This window comes from Myodes glareolus, chromosome 10 (assembly GCF_982192425.1).
Source record: "Myodes glareolus chromosome 10, mMyoGla1.1, whole genome shotgun sequence".
NCBI classification, from domain to species: domain Eukaryota; kingdom Metazoa; phylum Chordata; class Mammalia; order Rodentia; family Cricetidae; genus Myodes; species Myodes glareolus.
The window spans coordinates 49079085-49104837 of record NC_142035.1 but is presented as its reverse complement, the minus strand read 5'-3'; the positions used below and the strand labels follow the sequence as shown (position 1 = coordinate 49104837).

Sequence of the window (25753 nt, the reverse complement as noted above, 5' to 3'; positions counted from 1 at the left end):
ATTGCCATTGGGCCAAATGACGGCCTGAGATCTGAACCGCCACCTGGGGCTAGGTTGGAGACCAGGGACCACACTGCTGCTGGCCACATCTGGATCTGAGAGGCCTGCGCTGCCCCCTGGGGCATCCAGCTCCAAACTGCTGCCAATGACCACTTCTGGGTCTGTGGTCCTGCAACAGTTGGGATATGTGTAGATGTCTGTTGCCCGTGTTACCACAGGGGCCCATGGAAAACATGTGTCGAAGTTCGAGGGCTCTGCTGAGCGAGCCCCACCCCTCACTGGCCCAGAGTGACCTACCGTTTCCCCCCAACACACACACAGGAGAGCCTGCCCTGAAACTCCCCAGACCCTGAAGATCCCTGCTTGGGAAAGCTGGTCCTACTCCTAATAAGAGAACTGGCTCTCCACATTTGGGAACTCTCGTCCCACTCCTCACCATGGGCCTGGGAGAGCCAGTTCCACCCCTCAAATTAGAGGAGTGGTCCTAGCAGCTTGAACTGACCACCTCAGCTACCACCCAGGCACACATCTGTAACAGGGGAGTGATTGTTCGTTTCCGGACCACTAAGACCCAAATAACCACACAGAAACTGTATTAATTACGACACTGTTTGGCCAATAGCTTAGGCATATTTCTAGCTAATTCTTGTATCTTAAATTAACCTATTTCTACTAATCTGTGTATCACCATGTGGCTGTGGCCTTCTGGTAAGGTTCCAGGGCGGCTGCCTCCTGCAACCCAGGGCAGCGGCAGGATATTGGAGATGAAAGTCGGTGGGGGTCCAGTATTGATGATGTACCGAAGTCAGAGACCTTGAACCTGACCAACCGCTCATCACAAGATGACCATTCACATGTAAAGCTGTTCGGACAGAAGGATCTAATTCATGACACACAGCAGCTCTCAGTGCCGCTAAGATGAATGAAGGGGAGGATGGAGAGGTAGGAAAGGCAGAGGCCTTAATTCTTTTTTAGCTTTTCTTGGGGTGGGGGGCACTACCAGAGTGAGTGGTGGATATGGAGGAACTAGGAGATGAGTGGGACTGGGGTGCATTGTGCAAAATTCCCCCCACCCCAAAAATCAATAAAAATGGAAAAAGAAAGAAAAGAGCAGAGCTATGGCAATAATCATAATATCGTTAGGAATGTCAGTAGGGAGCACTTACAATAGGGAGCACTTACAATAGGGAGCACTTACAATAGGGAACACTTACAATAGGGAGTACTTACAATGAACAGGAACCCTGTGGAGCACTTTGTGTTGCTCATCCTTACCAGGGTTTCAGGACTATTGTCACCTCTGTGGGACAGATGAGAAAACAGGTTCAGAGAAGAGCAGAAGCCTACAGGACTTCACACTGTGAGCCAATGTGGTCAGGACACCGGCCAGAGAAGCTTGACTCTGGAATTCTCTGCCTATCCTAAGACACACTAAAAGTGCTAACACTTCAGAGTCAGAGGGAACTGACTCACCGCAGGACAGAGGAACAAGTACATGCTCACATTCCTCCCTTGTGCCCCAGCTTCCTCATTTTCCTCAATGGTTTCCGTTTGAAAAGTATAGACCTCAAAGATATTGTCTCAGCCAAGCCCAGAGAAACAACGCATCTCCTTTCCCAAGAGGGAGGGAGCCCGTGAAGCCAGAGCATTTCCCTTTCTCTGGGCCAAACTTGGTTTCCTCAGCCAGGCCTTCCCTTGGCTCTCTTCCGAAAGCCGTCAGCGATCTGCCAATCTGTTGCTATTAAACGCTCAGTCTCTTAATTCTTGCCAAAAGCTGCCCCTGATTCTGACTCTGGCTATATCGCTTGCCCAGGTATCTACATAGTCTGTTCCTTGGTCTATTTGCTTCAGCTCTAGGCTTCATCAGAACAGCAACCTTGTCCCTTTCAAACAAAGCAACAAAGTCTCCTCATACCCTTCATGAGTTCCTACCCTCAATGGAACGGGAGCTAAACTGCTGGTCCTGGCGCTGCTCCATCCTCTCCGCCTCCCTTACAACAGGACTCAAGACAAACCAGATTTTCTACTCCAAGCTCTTGTTCCTCTCCTGGCTTCTTCCTTCTTTTCCCTGCGCTCAAAAGCCACTCCTTCCCCGTGGTCTTTTTGGATCTCATCTCTAGCACCTCCCTCCACGAACACCACGCCAGTATGTGGTCCACATCAATGCATTTCTAGCATGTTGCCTCTGCCAGTTTGCTTTTGCAAACTAGAAAACTCCAAGGTCTCATTCCTCTATAGAAACATCAAACTAACATGCTCAGGAGCAGGATGAATAGATGCTAAAGCTCTGGATGACAGCCTAAGGTTTATAACAACCAAGTATACATCCAGTTAAGGAACGGCCGCTTTCGAAACAGTAGGAGAAGTTCTCTGGCCTCTGTTGGGCTCCGCTCCAATGTTTCCCTAGTGCAGCTGCAGTATTGGTAGATGAGGTAGCTGTCCTGCTCCTGGTTTTCTTCCTGCAGACCTTACTCACAACACGCCGGCATGCTGCGATGCCACTTGCATGTTGCTCTCTGTTTATTTTGACTCTGATCTCTCTCAAGCAGAGACTACCCACGGGCTCTGTTAAAGAAATAGGAGCAGGACACACAATAGATCACAGATGCTCGTGGCCAGACTGTGGAAGGCATACAGAATAAGCCATCTGTGACCCTGGGCAGAAGCCGGGGACTCCAGTGTTACTCTGAACAGTATGAAATGCACATGTATGTTCAGAACCAAAGCTTCCATGAAGTTCCATGCAACATGGGCGACCACTACCTGAAACTTCAGATTTGTTCCAATTTGGTTTGGACGGAGGGTTCGTTGTTACGCATTCAGCAACCTTTTGCTGTTGCCAGATTTTTCCCGCCTCCCTCCCACATTCAGCTGTAAGATCTCACATGGGGTGAAGCTTACAGTTTAAGAAGTCGGGGTATGTGTAATCCCTGTGAAAGTCAGGAAGAAATAGCTGCAATCTGACAGGTCATAGAACTACAGCTGTTTATAAGTATGAGTAGAACATACTTTAAATGTCCATCAACAGGTGAGATCAGGTATGTTCAAGGCAGGGTGGCTCACCTACATGACTACCTAAATAAGACCTGGGCACGGATGTCACCAATAGATATGCTAACGTGGAAGACAGAGTGATCACAAAACCTCAGCCTTAGACAAAGAACTGCCTGCAACTAAGGAATGTTGAGAGTGGGAGAAGTAGTCTTCCTCGGGAAGGGGCACAGCATTGTTTATCCAAGACCAATGATCAGCCCTGAAAACATGTATGTATATGTACATATATGTGTGTGTGTGTATAAAATTATACAGACTGATCAGATTGCATTTATATATTAAGATATGTATATGTGTGCATATGCATATATATGTAACAGTAATTAAAGAAAAGGGCAAGAATTTGAAAGAGAGCAAGGGGGTTAGAGAGAGGGGGTTTAGAGGGAAGAAAGGGAAGGTAAATGATGTAATTATACTATAATCTTAAAAAATAATAATAAATATTTTCCATCATAGGTAGTATGTCTTTTATGAGGCTATTTTCATTTAAAAGAATGAATATGTAATGATAACTATGTTGGTATATTATAAAAGCACACATTAGTTTATGGGCCACACTTACATGGCCATGTATGGCCACTGAAACATTATGTTTCTCAGAGAGAACACGGCGGAACCTGAGATTTTCTATAAAATAATTCAATGATGTGACCAAATCAACTCCTCTCATTTTGACAGACTGCGAAAGCCTCCTAGGAATTTTCATTGAAATATTAACTTGAACCTTTATAGCTTTAGTCTACAATAACTGTTTTCAACTCCTGTAAAGTAGCAGTTGTGAAGGCATTTCTTGTTAGTTTAGCTTGGTCAATAGGGAGGTTTTTTTCTTCTGAGGAGGAGGCTTATTTGTTGTTACTTTGCTACACTGTTGAGTGTCGGGTTTTGGAGGTAAAAAAGATGTTTAAGAGCCCTACTAGCTGCCGTTTCATGATTATCAGCACCCCTGTTTTTCTTTAATAATTTTGAGACTACTGACTAAAATCTAAGATGTGTGAGGGTAATAGCTACTACCATAAATTCAATGTCTTGAAAAGACAAGGATATAAAAGTAGGAGATGCTAACTGGTGGCATTATGATACAGGTGTTGTTGTGTCTCAGTGAGACATGGCTGCGTAAAGCTTCGTGAGACTCTAAGTGGAAACATTTAAATTATATCCTGAAAATTCCTCAGAAATCAAGGAGAGAAAAATAGTATCTTTGATCAGGATCAATATGTGATCTATCAAAGAAAACTAAAAGACCATGGGGCAGCCCTAGGCACCATCAGTAACACTGCCACTTGACAGGAAACAAGCAGGGCACACAGCTGGAGTTGGCTTTGTTTTTTAAGAAAGAATAATCTTGGCTCCAAACTAAGGAAAGATTTCCCAATTCACACTTGTTTTAAAAGAATGTGTGCATCATTGCCGAGCACGGTGCTAAGCATCAGTAACCCCAGCTCGCAGAGAGAGACAGTAGGATCACTGCAAGTTCCAGGCTAGCCTGGTCTACATAGCAAGTTTCAAGCCAGCAAATTCTATAGGGTCTCAGAGAGCAAAACTATAACATTAAAAAGTGGGGGTGGGGGGAGTAGTGGGGGAGTGTTCTGGAAAAAAGTATCAAAATACACAAAAGAAAAATGAGAAGGAAATAAAAACAGAACTACAAAAATAAACCCCTGTTAAATACAGAAGAAAGTGGTAGAGGAGGGAATGGAGGGCAAAATACTAGAAGACATGGGAACAAGTAACAAAATGGCAAAAGTAAGTATCAATAACTCAGTTAAATGTAAATGGGTAAGCTTTCCAATCAAAAGGCATACACACACTGAGCTGGGAAAATGGTTCAGTGGGTAGAGCACTTGCCACACAAACTGGACTGGGTGAGAATCCCAGGACCCACATAAAGCCAGGCAGTGGTGTGTTCTGTCATCCCAGTCCTGTGGCAAGACAGAGGTGCCAACCAGAGATTCTCAGGAAACTCAAGGGGCCAATCAGCCTGGTGTACACAGTACCAGACAACACAAGAAGAACACTCCCTTACACAAGGGGGTGGTGGTGGGGTGAAGACTGACACCTAAGGCTGGCCTCTGATTCCCATACAAACACCACGGTGAGTACACATGTGCATGCACACAAAACATACATGTACACATATCATAATATACAAAGGCATAAACTGATGAATGGATTGGATTAAGATAAAATTCAGCTATCTGGTGTCTATAAGAGATTTTCCTCAGATCCAACAATATGCATAAAACGAAAGTGAAGTGATGGAAAAGGTATTTCATGTAAAGGGTGACCAAGAGAAATCTGGGGTACTGTCATATAATATGCCCTTTAAATCAATTGTGACTTTAAGAGAGACACAGAGGAACATTATATATTTATTTTTGAAATGTCAATATGCTGAGAAGATGTGAGACTTTTACATATACAAGCAGCAAATGGCAGGGTTCACCCTTTGAATGTGAGTCCTGAGGGCAGAAAGGCAATGGGGCTCACTTCCTTCTTAGATACAGCCCCGAGACTTATTATACGTGTTTTCTCAATTCCCATCGTCCAGGAGGTAAGTTCTGTGCCTTGTTGCTGGTCATCCTTAGCTCTCCTGGGTGTCCCGTTCAGGAACTGGGCATCTGTTCTTTGCTATCCATGCTCTAATCATGGAGACAAGAAAGAACAAGGGTACTTGGACAGGTAGATCTAGCTTCCCCAGCCAAGCATTCCAAGGTTTGTGAGTACACATCAGGGGAACCTGGAAGCTCTAAAAGGCTTTGCAATTGGAGCTGGTGTTTCCTAAGAGGACACTGAAACCCAGTTAGGTAGGGTACCAACTGAAGGTCACACAGCAAGCTAACCGCAAAGCGAGCATTCAGACAGACTCTCCATCACCCTGCCTGTCACATGCCGTTTCTTTAGGATGCTTCCCATACTCTATGATTCCTCTGTCACACCTCTCCATCCACTTTCCTTGTCACTGCCCACTTTCAATGGTGCTCAATCCTCTGTCCTCTGCCACATAAGGCCAATGACAGCCTTTTCTGTATTCATGTTATACAAAATGACAATTTTACTCCCATAGTGACCCTATGGAGTTAAAATAAAAATGTCAGGCCATCAAGATGACTAAGTAGGTAAAATAACTTGCCTACAAGCCTGCAAATCTGAATTGTAGTCTGGGGAACCACAGCCAAGAGAGTCAACTGACTCCTAAAATTTGTCTTTTGACATGTACATCACACCATGGCACACAAGTGCCCCCCCCCCACCTACTGTGAACATGGATAAGCAAAATGATAGGAATAAATAAAATATCTTTAAAAAGAGGTTCTCAAATCCTGTTCTTCCAGTCAGGACCTCCTCCTCCTCCCCTTTCCTGCGCCATTGTGCACCGTACACCTAACTCGGCTTCTCGCCGTGTCTTCTCACAAGAGTTTCAGAATCAAGTGATTCCTGGCCAAGATCCAAGAGCAAAATCATCCTGTTCCTCAGTGGATTTGGATGAAAACTGGTAACAAAATCAGGTACAATTCCAACAGAAGACACTGAAGGAAAGCAAAGCTGGGTCTGTAAGGGCTCATGCAATGGCACGACAGAGTTTATACTGAATCGTGGCCCTCGATCAGTCCTATCAGCTGGAGCTCAACATTTCAGCCTGGAGACTTGGTCGTGTTTAAGTTGGGGGAGTGGTTTGTTCAATAATAAAATGTAGAAACTTTAAAAAAAATTTCTCTTTTAGGCTATCCACTGCTCCCAGTTTTCAGAGACAGCCATGTCTTCTCATAAAGTGCCAGCCTTGTCCCCAAGACTTGAAGGCAAGGTCAGTGTAAACAGATTTGACCACATTTGGCACCTGGGTGCCAGAAATGCTACCGCGTCTGGAAAGGTGAATATTGTTACCATCACTTACCCTTTTATTGACCTCAACTACATGGTCTCCATGTTCCAATATGACTCTACTCATGGCAAGTTCAATGGTATAGTCAAGGCTGGGAATGGGAAGCTTGTCACCAATGGGAAGGCCATTGGCATCTTCCAGGAGCAAGATGCCACCAACATCAAATGGAGTGACGCTGGTGCCGAGTTTGTTGTGGAGTCGACCGGTGTCTTCACCACCATGGCGAAGGCTAGGGATCACTTGAAGAGTGAGGTCAAAAGTGTCATAATCTCTACCCCTTCTACTGATGCCCCCATGGTTGTAATGAGTATGAACCATGAGAAGTATGGCAACCCCCTCAAGACTGTCAGCAATGCTTCCTGCACCACCAACTGCTTAGCCTCCTTGGCCAAGATCATCCATGACAACTTTGGCATTGTGGAGGGACTTATGACCACAGTCGATAACATCACTGCCACTCAGAAGATTGTGGATGACCCTTCTGGGAAGCTATGATGTGATGGCCGTGGGGCTGCCCAGAACATCATCCCTGAATCCACTGGTGCTGCCAAGGCTGTGGGCAAGGTCATTCCCAAGCTGAACAGGAAGCTCCCTGGCTGACTTTCCATGTTCCTACCTCCAATGTGTCCTTTGTGGATCTGACATGCCACCTGGAGAAAGTTACCAAATATGATGTCATCAAGAAGGTGGTGAAGCAGGGATCCCAGGGTCCACTAAAGAGCATCCTGGGATAAATCAAGGATCAGGTTGGCACCTGCAACTTCAACAGTGACTCCCACTCTTCCAACTTTGATGTTGGGGCTGGCGTTGCTCTCAGGGACAACTCTGTAAAGTTCATTCCCTGGTATGACAATGAATATGGCTACAGCAACAGGGTGGAGGATCTCATGGCCTGCATGGCCCCAAGGAGTAAGGAGCACTGGGCCATCCACCCCAACAAGGACATGAGAGCAAAAGAGAGGCTTTTGGTTGTTGAGGAGTCCCTGTCCCAACTCAGCCCCAATATTGAGCTTCTCCGTTAACAGTTTCCACATCAGACCCCAGAAAAATTGGAGGGATTTAGGGAGCCCTACTCTCTTAAATATCATTGATAAAGTTCACTGAGCCCACAAGAAAAAAAGGAAGAAGAAGAGTTCTCTTTTAGACCTTGTTTTACAGACAAGATAACTGAGCTGATGAACTGGAAAGCGACCAGCCAGTCGTGGTTGGGGTTTATGTCAACACGACGCAAGCTAGAGTCATCTGAGAAGAGGAAGTCTCAACTGAGAAAACGCCCCCATCAGATTGGTCAGTGAGGCAGTTTCTTGATGCGTGATCGATGTAAAAAGATCTGACCCACTGTAGGCCATACAGTTCCTGGGCAGTTGTTCCTGGGTATAGAAAAAAAGTGAGCAAGCCAGTGAAAGCAAGCCAGCAAGCTGTGTCCCACTGGTCTGGGCCTCCAAGTTCCTGCCCTGACTTCCCTTCATGATGCACTAGAAGATGTAAGGTGAAATAAATCTTCCTTTCCCAACTGCTTTTGGCCATAGTACTTTATCACAGTGATGAAAACCTAAGGAAGACACCAGCCAATGAAGCTACTTGGGTCCAGAGCCAAGCCCAGTCTCCTGTCTGACTCTGCAGTCATCATCTGCCCTCAGAAGTATCAGTATCCCTAACAACAATCTGCAAACATTTGTCCTTATACCCACAGATAAATGTAGACTTGACCCCTCAACAAGTAAAAGTCTCTTTGTAGCAGATGGAGACCACAACAGAAATCCACAACCAATCAAAATGCATAGTTCTGGAGCCCAGTTCCAGTGGCTACATCTACAAAATAGTCTTGCACCTAAGACCTAGGGAAATTGCAGAAGAGGAGCAGAAAGACTAAAAGATAGAGGGTCACGGAGTTTGCTATGAGACTGTGTCTCCTAGTAATATCAGAAGATACACCCAGGAAGTCTCACCAACATGACTGCCCAGATGTGTATCCAACAAGGATGATACAATGGACATGCCAAACTGGATGGAGAAAAGCCCACGAGGGCTCAAACAGACACAAGAACTTTAGGCAACGAAGGAAGGCTGGGAGAGGTTGTCCGGTACCAAATGGTCAGCCCTGCAAACATACATACAAGTAACATCATATGGACTCAACAGGTTATATACGGGAACGTACATGTACATATAAAATAAGAGGCTATATATTGACGTAGAGCAAGGAGGGGTATATTGGGATGGTTTGGAGGGACAAAAGGGAAGGGAGAAATGTTGTAATTATATTATAATCTCAAAAACAAAATTTAAGGAAAAAGTATCAGCATGGTTGATTTACAAAACCTCATGCTTTCTGGTCCCAGTTCCCACAGAAAAACTGCCCCATTCTGCTCCTTTCTCCTTAGACTTTTCCTTCCATTGTAGGATGACCATGAAGCACAAATCTCATTCTCCAAGACTAGAACACATAGAAGAGCATGGGGCTACCCAGGCCTGGACAGGCTTTAAGTTCTCTAAGATCAGGGTCCTTGTCAGTTGATAGGCACTGAGTCAAACGTTGTGCAGGTGTGTCTCTAGTTCAGTGAGGCCATAGATATCACATCATCATGCAGTGAAAGATGCCGAGCCTGCCAGGAAGTGGCTTGCGCAAGAACACTGCTACAGTCTGTTTGTACCAAAGTTCAGGTTAATGGGTTAGTCCCTATCTATTGTGACATGCTGAGATGTGATGGAGTCTCTTTAGGGCCCTGCTTCCTGAAGGGATTAGGGCAGTTCCTATAAGAAAGGGCTGGTTTCTGTTAGAGCATCATTATAAAAAGAGTGGCCTCCTTTGTTCTGCCTCTTCTGCGCATAAATCCCGTCTTGGTTAGGGTGACTATTGCTAGGCCAAAACACCATGATCAAAGCAACCTGGGAAAGAAAGGGTTTACCAGCTTACAAATCCATCCAGGGGCTATGTAAGAGTCACAGTCCATTTAGGGGGAGTCAGAACAAGAAGTCAACAGGGCAGGAACCTGAAGGCAGGAGCTGATACAGAGGCCATGAAGTAGTGCTACTGGCTGCCTTGGTCCCTTATGGAACCCAGAGCCACCTGTTCAGAGGTGGGACCACACACAATGGGCTGGGCTCTCCCCCATCAAACACTAATTAAGAAAATGTCCTTTAGGTTTGCCTATAGTCTGATCTTTCAGAGGTGTTTCCTCTGTTGAGGTTCCCTGTCTCAGATGACTCTGGCTTGTGTCAAGATGACATAAAACTAACGGGTACATCCCCGTTCCTCCCTTTCTTCTCCATGGATGAACCATCAAGCACCCCCAAGACGCCTAGCAGAGTTTTGTTTCACATGCTGCCCTTCCCCCACTTTTGGAACCCTAATGTAAATTAGTTATGTATACAAATTGTCTCAAGTATTCAGTTATAACTACGAAACTGATCAAGACAAGATCTCATGGACATTAACTGGACCATGCTTTTAGCTCCTTCGTTGTCTTGGGATTGCTTGTGCAGTTGGAAATCTGCAAACCTCTGAGGTACCCAGTCATCAGAGCCTCTGGGAGTGTGTGGATACTCCCAGGCTGCCTTGGCATGGCTTTGCTTTGGTTTCCAGTGAGTGAGAAGCAGCGTGAGTTGGTGTGGGGAAGCCCAGGATATTTTTGCTCAAAACCTGTTCTGAATGAGCCTGACCCACACAGGAATGGAGAACCCAAGGGTTACAGGACCTCCCTGGGCCCTGGGGTGTGGTCCTAGGTGATCAGAGTTCAGTAGCTCCTCCTATTGCTCAGCAGCAGCGCTGTCAGCAGTGGAGGCTGCAAAGGCTGTTGGGAGAGAGCTTGGATCCTGACCAGACCAGGCGTGAGCAGCGGGCTTCCAGCCCCCCCTCCGCCACCACACCAGGCTCTCACCCATTAGGTCTGCAGTTCTCTCCGCCTGGTTAGTTGATCCTCATTATTTTTCTGTCGCTGAAGATGCTATTTACTCCCAGAAAGTCCATCATTCCCAGGTGAGATCCATCTCCACGGTAAAGAGCCTCCCTCCCCCTTTCTCAGGAGACAAAGAGTGAAAGTCCTATGCTCAGAGCCCGATCCACAGAAGGAGAGAGGACCTACAGGTGACACTGGCTAGCAACCCCTGCTGGAATAGCAGGGACACCTACCCACAAAGACAAAGTTCAAAGAAGCCTTTGTCAAAACTCAGCCCAGCTCTTGTCTCTGACATTCAGGTTAGGCATCGTTCTTCCCCAGCTCCCACAGTTCCATGAGCTTCCTCTTAAGATTTTAAGTTTACACACACCATACTAACAAAACACAGTGACACTACGTTCCAATGCAATAACATATTTTAGCATAATGCCCTAAAATCCTATTACAAACAGAATGTGCGAACACAGATTCGTGTTTTAATTCAACATTTTAAAACACAATTCTTACCAACATTGCCATCTAAAGCTCCAAGGCAGCCCACCTTCTAACAGAGAACATGACCCAGCATCTGAGCACAGACTCTTAACACACAGAACACAGCATTTAGACTCCTAATAAAAAAAGAACAAGGTCTGTGCTATCGGAACACAGGTCTATCTCAACTCGTTGAAACGCTATTCTAAGTACCCTTTAGTGTCGGTGACTCTGGATTTGTGTTGGGCAAGGTGCTGCGGATTCCAGGCCATGCTCAGAGCTCATGCTTCCTTACAGGCTATTCACCACAGCGTGTGACCATGGATGCCATGGTTGTGAGGCCAGAGCACTCCCTAGTTCTGGCCCTCTCAAAGACACAGTCAGCTACACCCATCTGTGTAGCAGCGACAGACTTTCTAAAGCCTCTGACTTCCCTGCTTCTCTCCCTATTCATTATTCCCTGCCCCAGGCTCTGTGAGCTGGGGCTGGTTTGGGGGTGGGGTGGGTAGGAGGAGTACTGAGGGTCAGCCTTTAGATACACCAACCTAGGTCTTCCTCACCATCTGGGTTACAGCGTCAAGACAGAATGGACCTTAAAGCAATGTGAGCTCCTTCCGGCCTTGGGGAACTATAACCCCCCTCTGGGCCTTCTGGTCTACTTGTGTCTTTCCAGCAATAGATTGTCTTACTAGTTGGCACACTCCAGCCCACTCTCCCCCTGCTTTGGCCCTTGCTCTCCCCATGCCCTGGGCCCATGCCCCCTAATTTCCCATGGTGTATTCAGAAGTTTTTATGGGTCCCTCCTGCTATAGGCTCCTCACCAGTGCCCCCATAGGCTGAACTATGTTGCTGCAACCCCATTTCTTTTAATGGATTCCCTTCCCTAGGCCAATTTTCTTTTCTAGGTGGTCATTCATTCCTTTCCTTCTTCACGCTCCGGTTCTCAGCAAAGGTAGCCCCTAGAATCACTGTGCTTAAAGTCTCATGGCCCTAGCACAGGACACAGCTTTCAAAAAAGTCAACATTAACCCCAAATAATTCTGCTGTGCAACTAGAACCCAGAGTTTTGGGCCGAATATCAGCTTCCGGAGGCCAGGAGCTCTTCTGTCTTGCCCCTCTGTGTCTGACAACCAGGAGAGCAGGTGTCAACAAGAGCCATCCAGTCACTAAGTCATATAACCAAGCATGTCCACTTGAAAATCTTCCACATAGGGTGGTGGTGGTGCATGCCTTTAATTCTAGCACTCAGGAGGCAGAGGTAGGCAGATCTCTTGAGTTTGAGGCCAGCCTGGTCTACAGAGTGAGTTCCAGGACAGTCAGGGCTACACGGAATAACCCTGACTCAAAACTCCAAAGTAAAAAACCAAACCAAAACAAACAAACAAATAAACAAAAAACACTTCCACATAGGAGAAAAATACATAAACAGCATGTAAGTTTTCCCAGTGACAAGTGAATTTCTTTCTGCTCTAAGTTAGGTTGTCATAAAAGACCAAGTCCCTTAGCTGGGGTTGGGGAGGGGCCTTCTCTGCAGACGGCATAGCGGTATGCAGGGCCAGGGGTATGGTCCAGATGCCAACTCTCAAATACGAGGGAGATTTTCTTACCACCTTGCCAAGCTGTTAACCTGTACCATCACCTCGCCGGTGTCTTTCCTCCCCAGAGTGTCAGTTTCTAACTCAACAGGAATGAGCACCCTGCTTTCTGCGCAGGGGTGACATTGAAAATCAGATGAGACACCAGATGCAAAGCGGCATCCTGAAGCCTGAGAGCCCTCTCTGCATCCAGCACGTGTCTCACTGTTATTAGGCAGCACGTCACCGAATCTGTACAGCTGGAATTGTCCTGCAGCTATGCTCTTTCCAAAGGTAGCCAGAGGCTCAGACAGTCCAAAGTCACCTGACCTAGATCTGAGACCGGTTTCTCCTCTCCCAAGGCAATGGAAGAAGCGAATTAAGTCTCCTGACCTGGCAAGTCCCAGTCTGCAGGATCTGAGGATGCCCATGTCCAGGCATGCCAGGTGGCCAGGAAGGGTGAGCAGCTTACTTTCATGACCGTCTCACCGCTCCCAATTGTTTGCTTACGAGAGGGGAGGAGGTGGTGGGAAGCTGGGCCATCCAGTCACACGGGGTGAGTTGTCCCACTGCCAGCCAATCCCGTCTGCCAGAGCTGGCGCTGGAAAGGCCCTGGCCCCATCTTGCCAGGACACTTTATCTTTGTCCCAGAACACAAAACGAGCCTTGTCTTGGCCCCTGTAGCACCGATTCCACATGCTCCTGACTGCCCCGGTCCTCGGCCCCTGGAAAGGCGGACTTTGTCCAGTCAAAAGACTAACTTGTTTCTTTTTCATCAAAATGTGGTGGCTGACCTGGCTGATTTATCTTGAGAAAAATGGTGAATGGGGGAGGGGAATGAGGTAACAAGGACGGGCACAATCCAAACGGCCACGTAGACTGTCTCACTCAGGAGTGGGCTCTTAGCTCTTACCAAGACAGAGTAATAACTGTGTATTGAGGGTAGTTTCAGTGGCTCAAGATAGTCCTCAACCTTACTAGGAGCACAGACGCCACCATCAGTTAGCCTGTCTGTTTGTTTTGTTTTAGCCTTTGAAGTTTAAAAATAAAAATTGTCTTTGAAAGAAGCAACTTGTTATCATACCCGAGTATGAATTAGTTTTCATGAAAACAAAGAGTTAGTAGCAGGACAAAATGGGCACAAATGGAGCCATTATAGGTTAAAGATGCAAGAGTCGGAGACAGGAGGGAAGTAGGCACCTGTGCATATGCACGCACTTGCACACAAAATATGCACAAAAAATTCACTTATATGTGTACACACATATGCTCATATACACAAAAACACATGAAAATAGGGGCACATGTGCATATTTAAGCATACATGCACATGCACTCACACATACAGGGTGGCATTTTCATATTTGTATCTATACACATAGACCCTAGTGACAACAAAGAGGCTAACATAATCAGGTTCTTACTGTGTGTATGTATATGTATGCATCTATGTGTGTGTTCTTATCTGTGTGCATGTGAATATATGTTTATTCACGTGTGTCCAATACTATATATGTCCATGCAAGGAAGCATATCTATATCTATGTATGTGTTCATAAACATGTTATTGATGTTTGTGTGTGTCTATGTACATATATGCACATGACTGCCTACATGTATATGTATCCATGAATGTGTGCATGTGTATGCCTATTTTTATGAGCTTATATGGATGTACATGATTATGTGTATGCTGTGTGTACATGTATGTGAATATGTATACATAGACATATGTGTCTATGCATGTGCATACTTGTGTTTGGTGATCACATGCAAATGTGCACTTGTGTGAACACATGATCATGCATATGTGTGTATGTGTAGCACAATGTAAAAAAAGGGGTCTATGGTACTGGATGACTCTTGGCCATGTAATTTTCATTCATTCTGGGTGACACAGAGGCTGTAAGAGTAGTCAAGAGGTGACATGATCTAATTTGCATTTTAAGAACGTCTCCTCTTCACTGTGGTATGAAACTAGATTGGATGGAGGATGATGGTACCATCAGGTAGGAAGAGTGTCATTAGCTGGGACAGGTAGTTCAGGGTGGGCCAGGGAGAGTGGATGGATTGAGGGGAATAAGCTTTGAGTCAGGGAATGAATGAGCCCTTGCTGTGAGAAATGTAGGCCTGATCTCCATTCTCTCAAGTAACAGTGGAAAAATCCATCTCCCTTTGGAGGCCTCAGTTTCCCTGTCTATGACATAAGATCCAAGGAGGTGGAGCTGCCGGTGCCAAGGTCTTCTGCAGTAGGCACAGGCAGCCCTATATTTGGGGCCTTGGCTCTCGGGCTGCGATCCAGTTACTAATCCCAGCAGGCCAGAATACCCCGTGGCAGCTGCAGACCTGCGGATGATGCGGTGGCTCAGGCACAGTTGCCTGTTGTCTGCAGAAACTGGGACAACCAGAGACTGAGACTTGCCTGCCCACCCACAGGCTGGGAACGGCTGGTCTGATGTCACTGTTCAGCCAGAAGGAAAGTGCAGGCTACCAGCCCAGGGCTTCCTGAGCCCCTCGGGGGACTGATGTCCCAGCCACAAGCCCTTCCGAGTGGTTCAGTCTCAGTTCTGGGGCTATGCCCAACCCCTATGGATGACCCTCAGTGTACTGATTCAAACTTCTTTGCTGGGCTCTTGACAAGGTAGAAATCACTACCCCTGTTTTATTGAGTAGAAAATTGAGGACCAAAAAGTAGTGGGCAGCAGAGCTAGGAGTGAACCTGGGTCAAACTGTTCTTCCATCATCCTTTGCTGCCTCTCACGGGTGCAGTGGATGTGTGGAAAAGAGAGATCGAAGCTAAATATGTTTTAATAAATATAGACATTCACACCCTCCTGCTTTGTCAGGGCTGAGGACTTCCAAACAAAAGCTTTCTGCAGCTGAAGTACAGCCCTTTTGTGAAGTGGCTAAGCCCCCTGGTCATTGTTTACAGCTGTTTTGCTGCTCGTTTATTCCACTGTAATTGCAGCAAATTTTTTTTTCAGGACATATACATGCTGAGGACTCTATGAGGCTCCAGGGAGGGCACTGTAATAATTAACAGAAAATGACTGAGTTCCTGAACCCACTGGTTAGCACTGCAGTTGAAAGCCGTCCTCTTCTGGATGTTATTCCTGCTCCAATCTCTGTACAAGAGACATCCAGGGGCCTGGCGAGGGGCTGTGATTTCACCGGGGGAGAGACCTGATCAGAATTCAAACCTGGACCTCGTGGCTCAAAGCAGCGGTAGTCAAAGCGCTGCGGGAGCTGCCGGCCCTGCGTCGGGCAATTTGATTAGGGTTTAGTAGAGGGATTACTCACAAAGGAAGACAAGACTACAGGAGACCACAAAGCACTCATCAGGACCCTTAGTTCACAGTGAAAGGAAAGAGAAGCCCATCTTTGGCAGAGAGATGAGGACCCCCAACAGAGCTGGGGTTTCAGTGGAGGACTTGGTGAGCCCAAGACAAACCCTGCATCAGCAGAGTAGGAGCAAACACTCCAAGTTCACGGTCCTCTCCCCTTCAGCACCCTTCCAGCGTTATCAACAGGTCAGATCATTGTCATGATTCCTGTAGGATAGATTCCGGGGGGGAAAGAAGGGTACAAAGAGGACCTGGGAGAAAACCACGTGGTGCTCAGCCAAAATTAAGATGCTTCTGAAACAAGGGCACCTCATTGGGTCAGGGGAGGTCTAGATTCAGGATCAAGTGGGTCCTAAGTTCCATGGTGCTTCTCACTTCAGGCTGACGGGAATGCGAATGTGTGTGCATTTAGACTTGTCCATGCATGTTGGTGCATGTGTGTGGTAATCACACGGTGTGTATGTGTGTGTCTGTGTGTGTGTATGTGTGTGTGTCTGTGTGTGTATGTGTCTGTCTGTATAGATGTGGGGCTGGGTGGCTTTCCTGGTCATGCATTCTTACATTCATTCTGAATGACATAAGAAGCTGTAGGAGTGATCAAGGGGTGGCATGATCTAATCTGTGTTTTCAAGAAAGTCTTCCGACTGTTGTATGAGGAGAGACTGGATGGAGGACAGATGTGACCATCAGGTAAGAGTGTCATCAGCGAGGCCACTTAGTTCAGGACGGAGCCGTTAAAAGAGAAATTTAGGTCTGGTCCTTATACGCCCCCATCATCTGCCTCCTGTGGGATGACCAGGGGACAAGTGTTGTTGGCTAAAAAGCTTTCCTGACGGCCTTAGGGTATGAACTTGGTTGGCATCTATCAAAGAATGCAGGTGCTATCTGGTTTGGTGCGGACTTGCGCAGCCTCCCACGCTGCTGGGGCTGTCTTGAGGGGCGGGGGTGGGCAGACAGAACAGCAAGAACGTGGGGAGGAGCCATCAGCTTTAAGGGGACAGGTAGGGGGTGAGACAGAACAGTCTGGGAGCTAGCATGGAGACTTCAGTTTGTTCCAGGCTTGTTTGAGTCCACTGGAAACTGGACACCCTTGCCTGCAGCGGATGGATGAGGGAAGTAACGGCTTAATCCCATGAAAAGAAACCCGGTTCACAGGATTCTGAGGAATGCTGAGTTTGGGCTTTGTTTATCCACTAGCAATCTGTTCTGTTTACCTGGTCAGACTGAGCTGAGCCCTGACTGCCATTCAGGACGTTGTCAGCAGCACAGCTGCTCGTTTTCGAAGCCTGCTTTGGACCTAACCGTGCCTTCATCTGCAAATGGAATAATTACTGTAAGGGTGAAATCAATGCCATGCACGAAACGTTTAGGTGAGCGCTTGGCACAGAGGAAGCGCTGCTCTTGCTAATAGCTATTATGACTACACACCTCTCGCAGACATCAGATCCAGCACCATGTTGAGTGTACTACAGACTTGGGCTAATTTCTCACTAAAAACCTATGACATTTTGGTCTCCATTTCACAGCCGAGTTTGGCCCAGTTTGACTCTAACCCTTTCTCAAGGTACCACAGCTTACAGACAAAGAGGGGTTTGCATCCAGCTCTCAACCCACCCTGGATCTTTATACACATTGCTGCTTCTCCTCAGGTCTCTACCAACGGGGACACTGAGACCCTGAGAACTCATTCCAGAATAAAGTCCTGCGGGCCTTCTCACCAATTCAGGCAACATCACACCTGAGGGGCAGAACTATGGAGCTATTTCTGTTCGCCTTCTTGGAGAGGGAAACTGAGGCTCAGGGAGGCAGAGAAACTCTTCCAAGACTGCTCAACACATGGGTAGAGGCAGCGCAGGTGTCCTTTCTCCCAGAGAGACAATACAGTCTCTAGGACCCCAGCACCACCTGGCAGCACCCCTTACGAAGCCCAGCAGCACCCCCACCCATCTCCCTGCTTTATGACCTGTTTTATGAGCCAGAGACCTGCCAGCTTCTGTGTTGCCATGGAAACAAACCCAGCACAGATATTCTGGTTGCTCATTCTGGGGTTGATGATTTTTGTTGTTGATTTTCTTGCCTGTGAATACGTGTGTGTGTGTGTGTGTGTGTGTGTGTGTGTGTGTGTGTTTGATGGGGTGGGGGCGCAGGTGTATGCAGATGCATGTGAAGGTCAGACAGGACCTTGATGTCTGGCATTCTTTTCAATCCCTCCTCACTTTATTCACTGGGGTAGGATCTCTCACTGATCCGAGAGCTCACAGACATGAGCTGGCGCTCCAGATTATCTGCCTTCCGGGGGCTACAATTACAGGTGGGCCATCAATTCTGCCTGGCCTTTGAGTGGGATCTAGGAATCTAAATTCTGATCCTCACACTTGTGTGGCAAGCGTTTTATCCAAAGAGGCATCTCATTACCTTACAAGATTGGCAGTTTTAAGTCAGGAGCCAAACCAGGAGCCCAGTGTTGGAGTCAAAGATTGGAATTTGGGTTCCTAGGCTACATAGCGCCTGTGCCTGTCTCCTCTGCCCCAGTTCATGCTGTGCCGAAAGAGATCAGGGACTGCACATCTGGGCGGTCAAGGGGCTGCAAGAGGGTTGGGGGAATCTGCAACACACAGGAAAATACAATGGGTCACTACACAAGGCTTGGAGAGCCAACAGAGTTGGGCTGTCGGCCCACAAGGTCCAGGATATGCAGAGACAAGAGGACAGCCCACATTAAAGACGTCACAGTGGTTTACTAAGACACACGGAGGTATACTCAGAAATAGAGGTGGGTACACAGCAGCTGCAGGAGGAGATTCCCATGGTGCCCGGGTATCCAGGAGCACAGACTCCAAGATACACAGAGGGCATCTGGATAACCACAGGTACATGTCAACACACATACACATACACGCAAGGTGTACACACACACACACTGCTTACCAGCTGTGTAACCCAGGCACCTCGGTTTCATCCTGTCATGGGGGTAGCATGGTTGTAATTCATGAAGACAGAGAATCAGCCGAGTGCCTGTGCCCCTCAGACACCTCTGTGGAGCCACTCAACCAACATTCATTAAGTACTTTTTCTGTGCCAAGGGAGAAGTGAGCTAGCAAGGATTCACTCAGCTCTGGTCGTGTCTGCTCCCTCGGGGATACTCCAGCCCAGGGATGCAGAATCTCCTGCTCTCGTCCCACAAAAATTACACCAGTCAAAAAGGGAAAGCAAAATGAGATTATGTGCGGCTTCACCAGAGCCTGCCCTGGTGAGGTGAAACGACTTCTCAGAGCTGTCAGAATCCTCCCTGTCTTCCTGGACCTGAGGCCCAGAAAGGGTGCACAGCCAAAAGAACTCCAGGGTTCTTATCCATATCTAGAGACACCCAGCCTTTGTGCAGAGTGGCCAGGGACGAAGCTTATGTATGGTTGCCAGGGAACTGAGCAATTTTCCAGATGGCAGGCAGTTTGCGAGGGTGCCGCCTCCCCTTACTCTCTAGGTATCCTGGGTTTCCAGCCTGGCTAGGCTGCCTATCCATTGATAACTTGGCACAGGTGGACAGAGCTGCGTAGGACCTTGCTTTCTGTGGATGCTCAGCCCTGGCTGCTAGGAGATAAACATGAGGAGTGATCACAGTGCCATCGTTGTCCCCAAGGTCATGACCAAGGTAAGCCCAGAATTCAAGGCAGTCCTGGAGGATCTACCACAGCCCAGTCCAGCCAGTGACAATGGCTGAGAGACTCTCCACTCCCCACCCCAGCCCTCCATCCATGAATCAAATGTCTTCGCTTGACCTGAGGAGATTACAGGCTTCCTCCCACCTGACTCTCAGAATTGGGGAGAGCCTGAATTAAGGATGAAAGCAGAAGTGTCCTGAATAATTAAAGAGGCAGGTGGGCCTCTATCTATCACCTTGAAAGGCTTCGCAAGGCCGGTCAGGAATGTTGTGCAAAGCTAGTCTCCCGGATTCCATGGCACAAAACACTAAGTCAGAAAATGGCACATGACCCAGCCACTCTGACTCTGGGTGCATGTCCAAAACAACCGAGAGCAGTATCTCAAGAATAGATTTTGTCGGGCTCAGGTGACACGTGCCAGGTAGCATGCTTGCCTATGACTCATGAGGCCCATGTTTGATTCCCCTGTACCACCTAAGATGCCTATAAGCCTAGCACTTGGAAGGTGGAGACAGCAAGATCAGAAATTCAGTTCGAGGCCAGCCTAGACTACATGAGCCCTTGTCGCCAAGTGGTCGTAGGAGCCCAATTGTGGAAGCAACCTGAGTCTACTGATGAAGGAACAGAGAGCATATCCTGTGCAAACATGTTTGTGGGATGGTATTCAGCCTCAAAAAAGAATGAATGTCTGCCCTGTTACAATCTACAGAGACCTTGAGTACATTATACTAAGTGAATAAGCAAGTCATAGAAGAACAAATACCGTGTGCTTCCATTTACATGAGGTTTCTAGAATAGTCAAATCCATAGCAACAAAAGAAACGGTGGTTGGCGGGGCTGAGAGCCTGTGTTTAATGGATATAGAAATTCAGTTTTAAAAGGTAAGGAGGTTCTGAAGATGGACTGTAACAATGACTGCACAACAGTATAAATATACTTACTGGGAATGGGCCACTTTAAAAACAGCTAAAATGGTAGATATTATGTGATGGAGTATTATATCTTTTTTTTTAAAAAAAAATTACTGCAGCTGTGCACAGTGGCACACCATATGTGTTCTATTAGCACTGGTTGGATGAATGGAGGGTGACCTCAGCGATGCCCAGAATATACTCATGACATTCCTGCGGTGTGGTATCTTCAAAGATGTCAATGTGGAAAGACACCCCATGAGAACAGTACTGAGCCAGAGATGGGGCTGAATCATCGGCTGGCTGTGCACTCATTCACTCCATGTTTCAGCAGACCCTTCCAGTACAGACTTAGTTGCATGGTATCTGGTGATATTCAAAGAGAGTTCCGAGATAGCAATGCTCCCTCCATCCCTTCAGGTGCCCATGATGATTCCCTCAAACCTCCCAACAGGCCTGCAAGGGTATCTAGTGACAGTGACAGTCACTCCTGCCACACGTCAGACCTGTTCTGGGCCCAGAAGACACCCGCGTGAGCAAGCAACCCACCTTCATGGAGCTTACCCTGTAGCAGAGAAGAGTAATGACAAACAGAAAACTTAGAGGAATCTCTGGGAAGGATGCTCGGGAGATGGGAATAGAATTCTGGGGGAGGAGAGGGCAAGAGCAGCGCTGGAGGATTATCATTTCGCCAGGAGACCAAGGAAGTCTTGCTGGGTTGCTATGGTTAAGCAAATACCTGAAGGAAATGTAGGAAGAAGCTATAAGGATCCTCTCAGGCAAAAGCAGGGACAAAGGCCTTGGGTGGGAACGTCCCTAATGTATTGGCACAACAGCCAGGAGACCACTGAAGCTGGAAGGCACACTCTTTGGGAAGACCCGAGGATTAGAACAGGAAGTCACTTGCTGCATAGCGCGATCATGGGCCTATCTGCCTGAACCAGGGCTCTTGGATCAATGAATAGACTTTTCCCGGACAGAAAGTCACAAAGAATGACTTGAACACATGTTTGGTATCCGACATGGTAGGAATCACAGGAGAGCACCTGTCCTGGGGCTGCCACTGAATCTATGTGATTGTGCACATGTGGGAGCCGTCTTAGAACAAGTGCACACGAGTGTGTCTACCTCTGAGTGCAGATGTGCCTAAGTATATGTAATTACTATGTTCTGACTCCCATGAGGTAAACAGTGATCTTTTAGCCACCCCCACCTGTAAGTGTGGGTATCCTTGCCCTCCCCCCTTGTGCATCTACAGAAAGGTCTTCATGTCCAACAGGGGACAGCATCTACTTACAAATGACTCCAGCTGAGCATACGTCATCGCACATGTACACCGTGGTCACACAGTTTCCAGAGTTCTGTTCAGGTAGCGTTATAATATAGGTCTGTCACTGGCATGATATAACATGGGCAAATTTAACCCCCTCTTTGTCTCATCCTCCATGTCGGTAAAATGGGACTAAAAATTTCTTTAAAACTGTCTTCTCAAGTTGTTACATAAAGCACTAGATCAGAGATTACATATGACCCACAAATTCTAATTCTGGAATCATATCAATTAATATATGTGAAATAAATCCTGGGCACAATGTGGGAGCTGTTGTTACATGGAGTTCTATCTGTCCGTATGCCTGTCTGGGTCTCTGTCCTCTTGAGCACTCCATTCCTTTGGAAGCAATTGTCTTTATTCAGGCAAAGCCTCATGTCCATCCTTTGTAGCCTGTCTCTGGTGACAAAGATCAAATGTGGCTGGCATGGGGACAAGGGGAGGGATGGCAGGGGAAATCACGCTACAGCTTGGCCAGCTGGACTCTGACCCAAGCAGCCAAGCAGCTAAGTAGGCAGGCAAGCAAAGGGAGGCCCAGCTTGGGGTCTGGGCCATCTCTAGCTTTGACCATAGGAATTCCTTTCACATTCCTCTTGCATCTCAGCTGGAAGGGGTATCCCAGAGAAGTGTTTGGTCCCTGCCGACACTGGGCCACAGCTGCCTTTCTTGAGACAGCTGATCTATACTGACCCTTGGTCTAGCTTTGCTGAGCCTACATGTGAACTTCCTGAGATTGCTCTCTCATTAGCTCCGCTTTACAAATGAACAAAGACACACGGAAACAAGTTGCTCATATAAGCCGTGCAACTGGTGAGTAGAAAGACCGGCGGTCAACCACGTCATGTATGTGTTAAATGAGGAAGTAGGTCCCATGAATGAGAGTAAAATGCGATTGGAGGTGGGATAAGGAGAGCAAGGAGACAGAAAGCCATGGGGATGGTGTGGCATCCTCCTGGCAAAGGCTGGAACCAGCTTGGCACCCTGCTGGAGAGGCTCTGGGGAGAGGAAGGGAGTGGCAGATGGGGCCAGATGGCAGGGACTAGAAGGCAATGGAGGTGCTTGACTTTAAGCCACACTGAGGTACCATGGGGATGAGCCACCTGGATCCTTTGGTGTGGATAAATTGGTGAGCTGAGTGAAGGTCTTCAGAACAGCGAATAGCTGGCCACGGCCCAGCAGCCCAGGAGAGCCAATTATAACAAAGGCTCTGCAGTTAGTCTGCCAGAGGGCTGGGACACTTTTGGCCAGACAAATAACCTATAGTTACTGAGCCTCAATTTTCTCACCTAAATCCCTGGTCGAAAAGATTGAAATTATCGTTTCAGCGCTTGGCTCATGATACTCAATAAATAGCCATCTATTATTGAGTTTAAACTCCTGGTTTATGTTACATTAGGTATGTATGCACACGGCATACATGCACACGCAGTGCAAGTCATTGCAAAGTGATTAAAGGACCTGGTAGAAAAGATGGGCAGCATGCGCAAACAGACGGGAAATTTCAGAAGAGAAAAAGCATGGCTGGCCCATTAACCCCATGCTAATGAGACATGATGCCAGAGAGGAAGAGCGCTGTAGATGCGGTTAGAATCGGAGTGGACACAGGAGAACGCGACAAGAACTTGGTGACGACTTCACAGGGCACCTCTGAAACAGAAACCCCCAGCTGCAGCGCCAGCTCCCCGGATGTTTCAAAGGTTGATGCACAGCCCCAGGTGCACAGTGCCTGGTGGTGTAGCGCCGACATCATTCAGCAAACATGTGACATAATGTCACATGTCTGGTGGCATCCCCACCTGTGCCAACTTCTCTCAGCACCAAGGCTTTCAACAGTGATCAGGACAGAAACTCGGTCCCCAGGAAACGGGACAGCTGCCTCTTTGCTCTGAGCTGCTCTCCATCCAGCCCTCAGGAGCTCACAAGCTAATGGGGGGGGGGGGGCAGAGGGGCTGGGGATGGACTGATAGATAAATAAAATGCTCTCTTAGATGGTGGCATAGCCAGTGAAGAAAGACACAGAAGGGAACAGGAGGAAGAGAGCTGAGGATGCATTTTCCTTTATTTTTATTTAAATAACTTTTTTTTCATTTATTTTACATACTAACAAGTTTCCCCTCCCTCCTCTCCTCCTACCTCCTCTTCTTTACCATCTACCCCTCCCCTTCTACTCCTCCTCCATCTCATTTCAGAAAGGGACAGGCCTTCAATGGGCTTGCACAAAGCACTGTTGCATCAAGTTGAGGCAGCACCAAGCTCCTCCCCTATGTCAAGGAAGAGCTAGGTAATCCAGCATGAGTAACAAGTTACCAAAAGCCAGCTAAGAACCAGGGAGAGGTCCTGCTCTCATTGTTAGAAGCCTTATAAGGAGACCAAGTTACACAATGGTCACACACATGCAGAGGGCCTAGGTCAATTCCACTCAGGCTCCCTGACTGTTGGTCCAGCGTCCATGAGCTCCCACAAACTCAGGTCAGCTGTCTCTGTTGGTTCCCCCATCATGGCCCCCCTGGCTGGTACAATCCCTCCTCCCTTTCTTCCACAAGACTCTCAGAGCCCAGCACAGGACTTGTTTGTGGCTCTCTGCCTCTGCTTCCGTCAGTTACTGGAAAGAGTGAGGATGCATTTTTAAATAAGGTGCTTGAGCAGGGTCTGAATAAGAAGGTAGCATTTGAACAGCGATCGAAATCGGGTAGTGTGTGGTAAGAAAGGAAAAATTGAGGGGACATGAACAAAAAGAGGAGCTTCTCAGTCCAGAGCCTCCACGGTGCCTCTCACAACTGAGAATCGAGAATCTCAGTGCTATTAACAGCAGCTGTGAAGGTTATGACATAGGGAGAACCTTTCTTCTATACAGACATCTTCAAGTAAGAATGTGAAAGCAGCATCAAACCAGACTTGAGGTCTCAGCAAGTAGAGTCTTCCTCCTCTTGCGCACGTTCTGGGAAGCTCAAAAACAATATTTGTCTACAGTAAAAATACCCCAATTCTCTACACCCTTGTGTTCTAGAGTTTTGCCTGGAATCCCATATGGTTTATCTCACGAACCCTTGTGATTTCATTTAAATTTCTTAGCATGGGCTGGAGAAATACCCCAATAGTTAAAGGCTAAGTCTTATGACTCTTTGAAGATAATAACTTTACAACTCACCAAAATTATATATATACATATATACATATATACACATTACATATAACATAAAACATATGTAATATATAACTTATATAGAGACGTATATGTCTACATGTATATACATACTTATACATGTGGCTATTGTAAAGATAGGCAACTTTCCAAAAGAATAATAGCTATTGTCCTTGCTTTTGGTATCCCACCAAGACTAGATCCTACTGCTGAAGATACCACATGCTTTGGTTATGGGATGTAGAGAAACCAAACTGGAATTGAGCTGCAAACTTCCTCTCTGCTGGTTACACACATAGTGCTAAAAACTGCTAAGCAGGCTGCTTGGGGCGGTGGGGTGGTGGGTGGGGGGATGATCATCAATGGTCACATCCACTCTAGAACATGCTTACTACTTCTAACTGGTGGAATAGTGACATGGTTACATTGGGGAAAACCAGCCTGCATAGGAGGCCCATTCTAAAGAAGGGAATCCACATTCAGTAC

At 47.1% G+C, this 25753-nt stretch overlaps 1 pseudogene; it reads left to right on the top strand.

Moving 5' to 3' along the window:
• The first annotated feature begins 6808 nt into the window (after positions 1 to 6808).
• Positions 6809 to 8120, top strand: LOC125416743 (glyceraldehyde-3-phosphate dehydrogenase pseudogene; annotated as a pseudogene).
• Positions 8121 to 25753: the final 17633 nt, after the last annotated feature.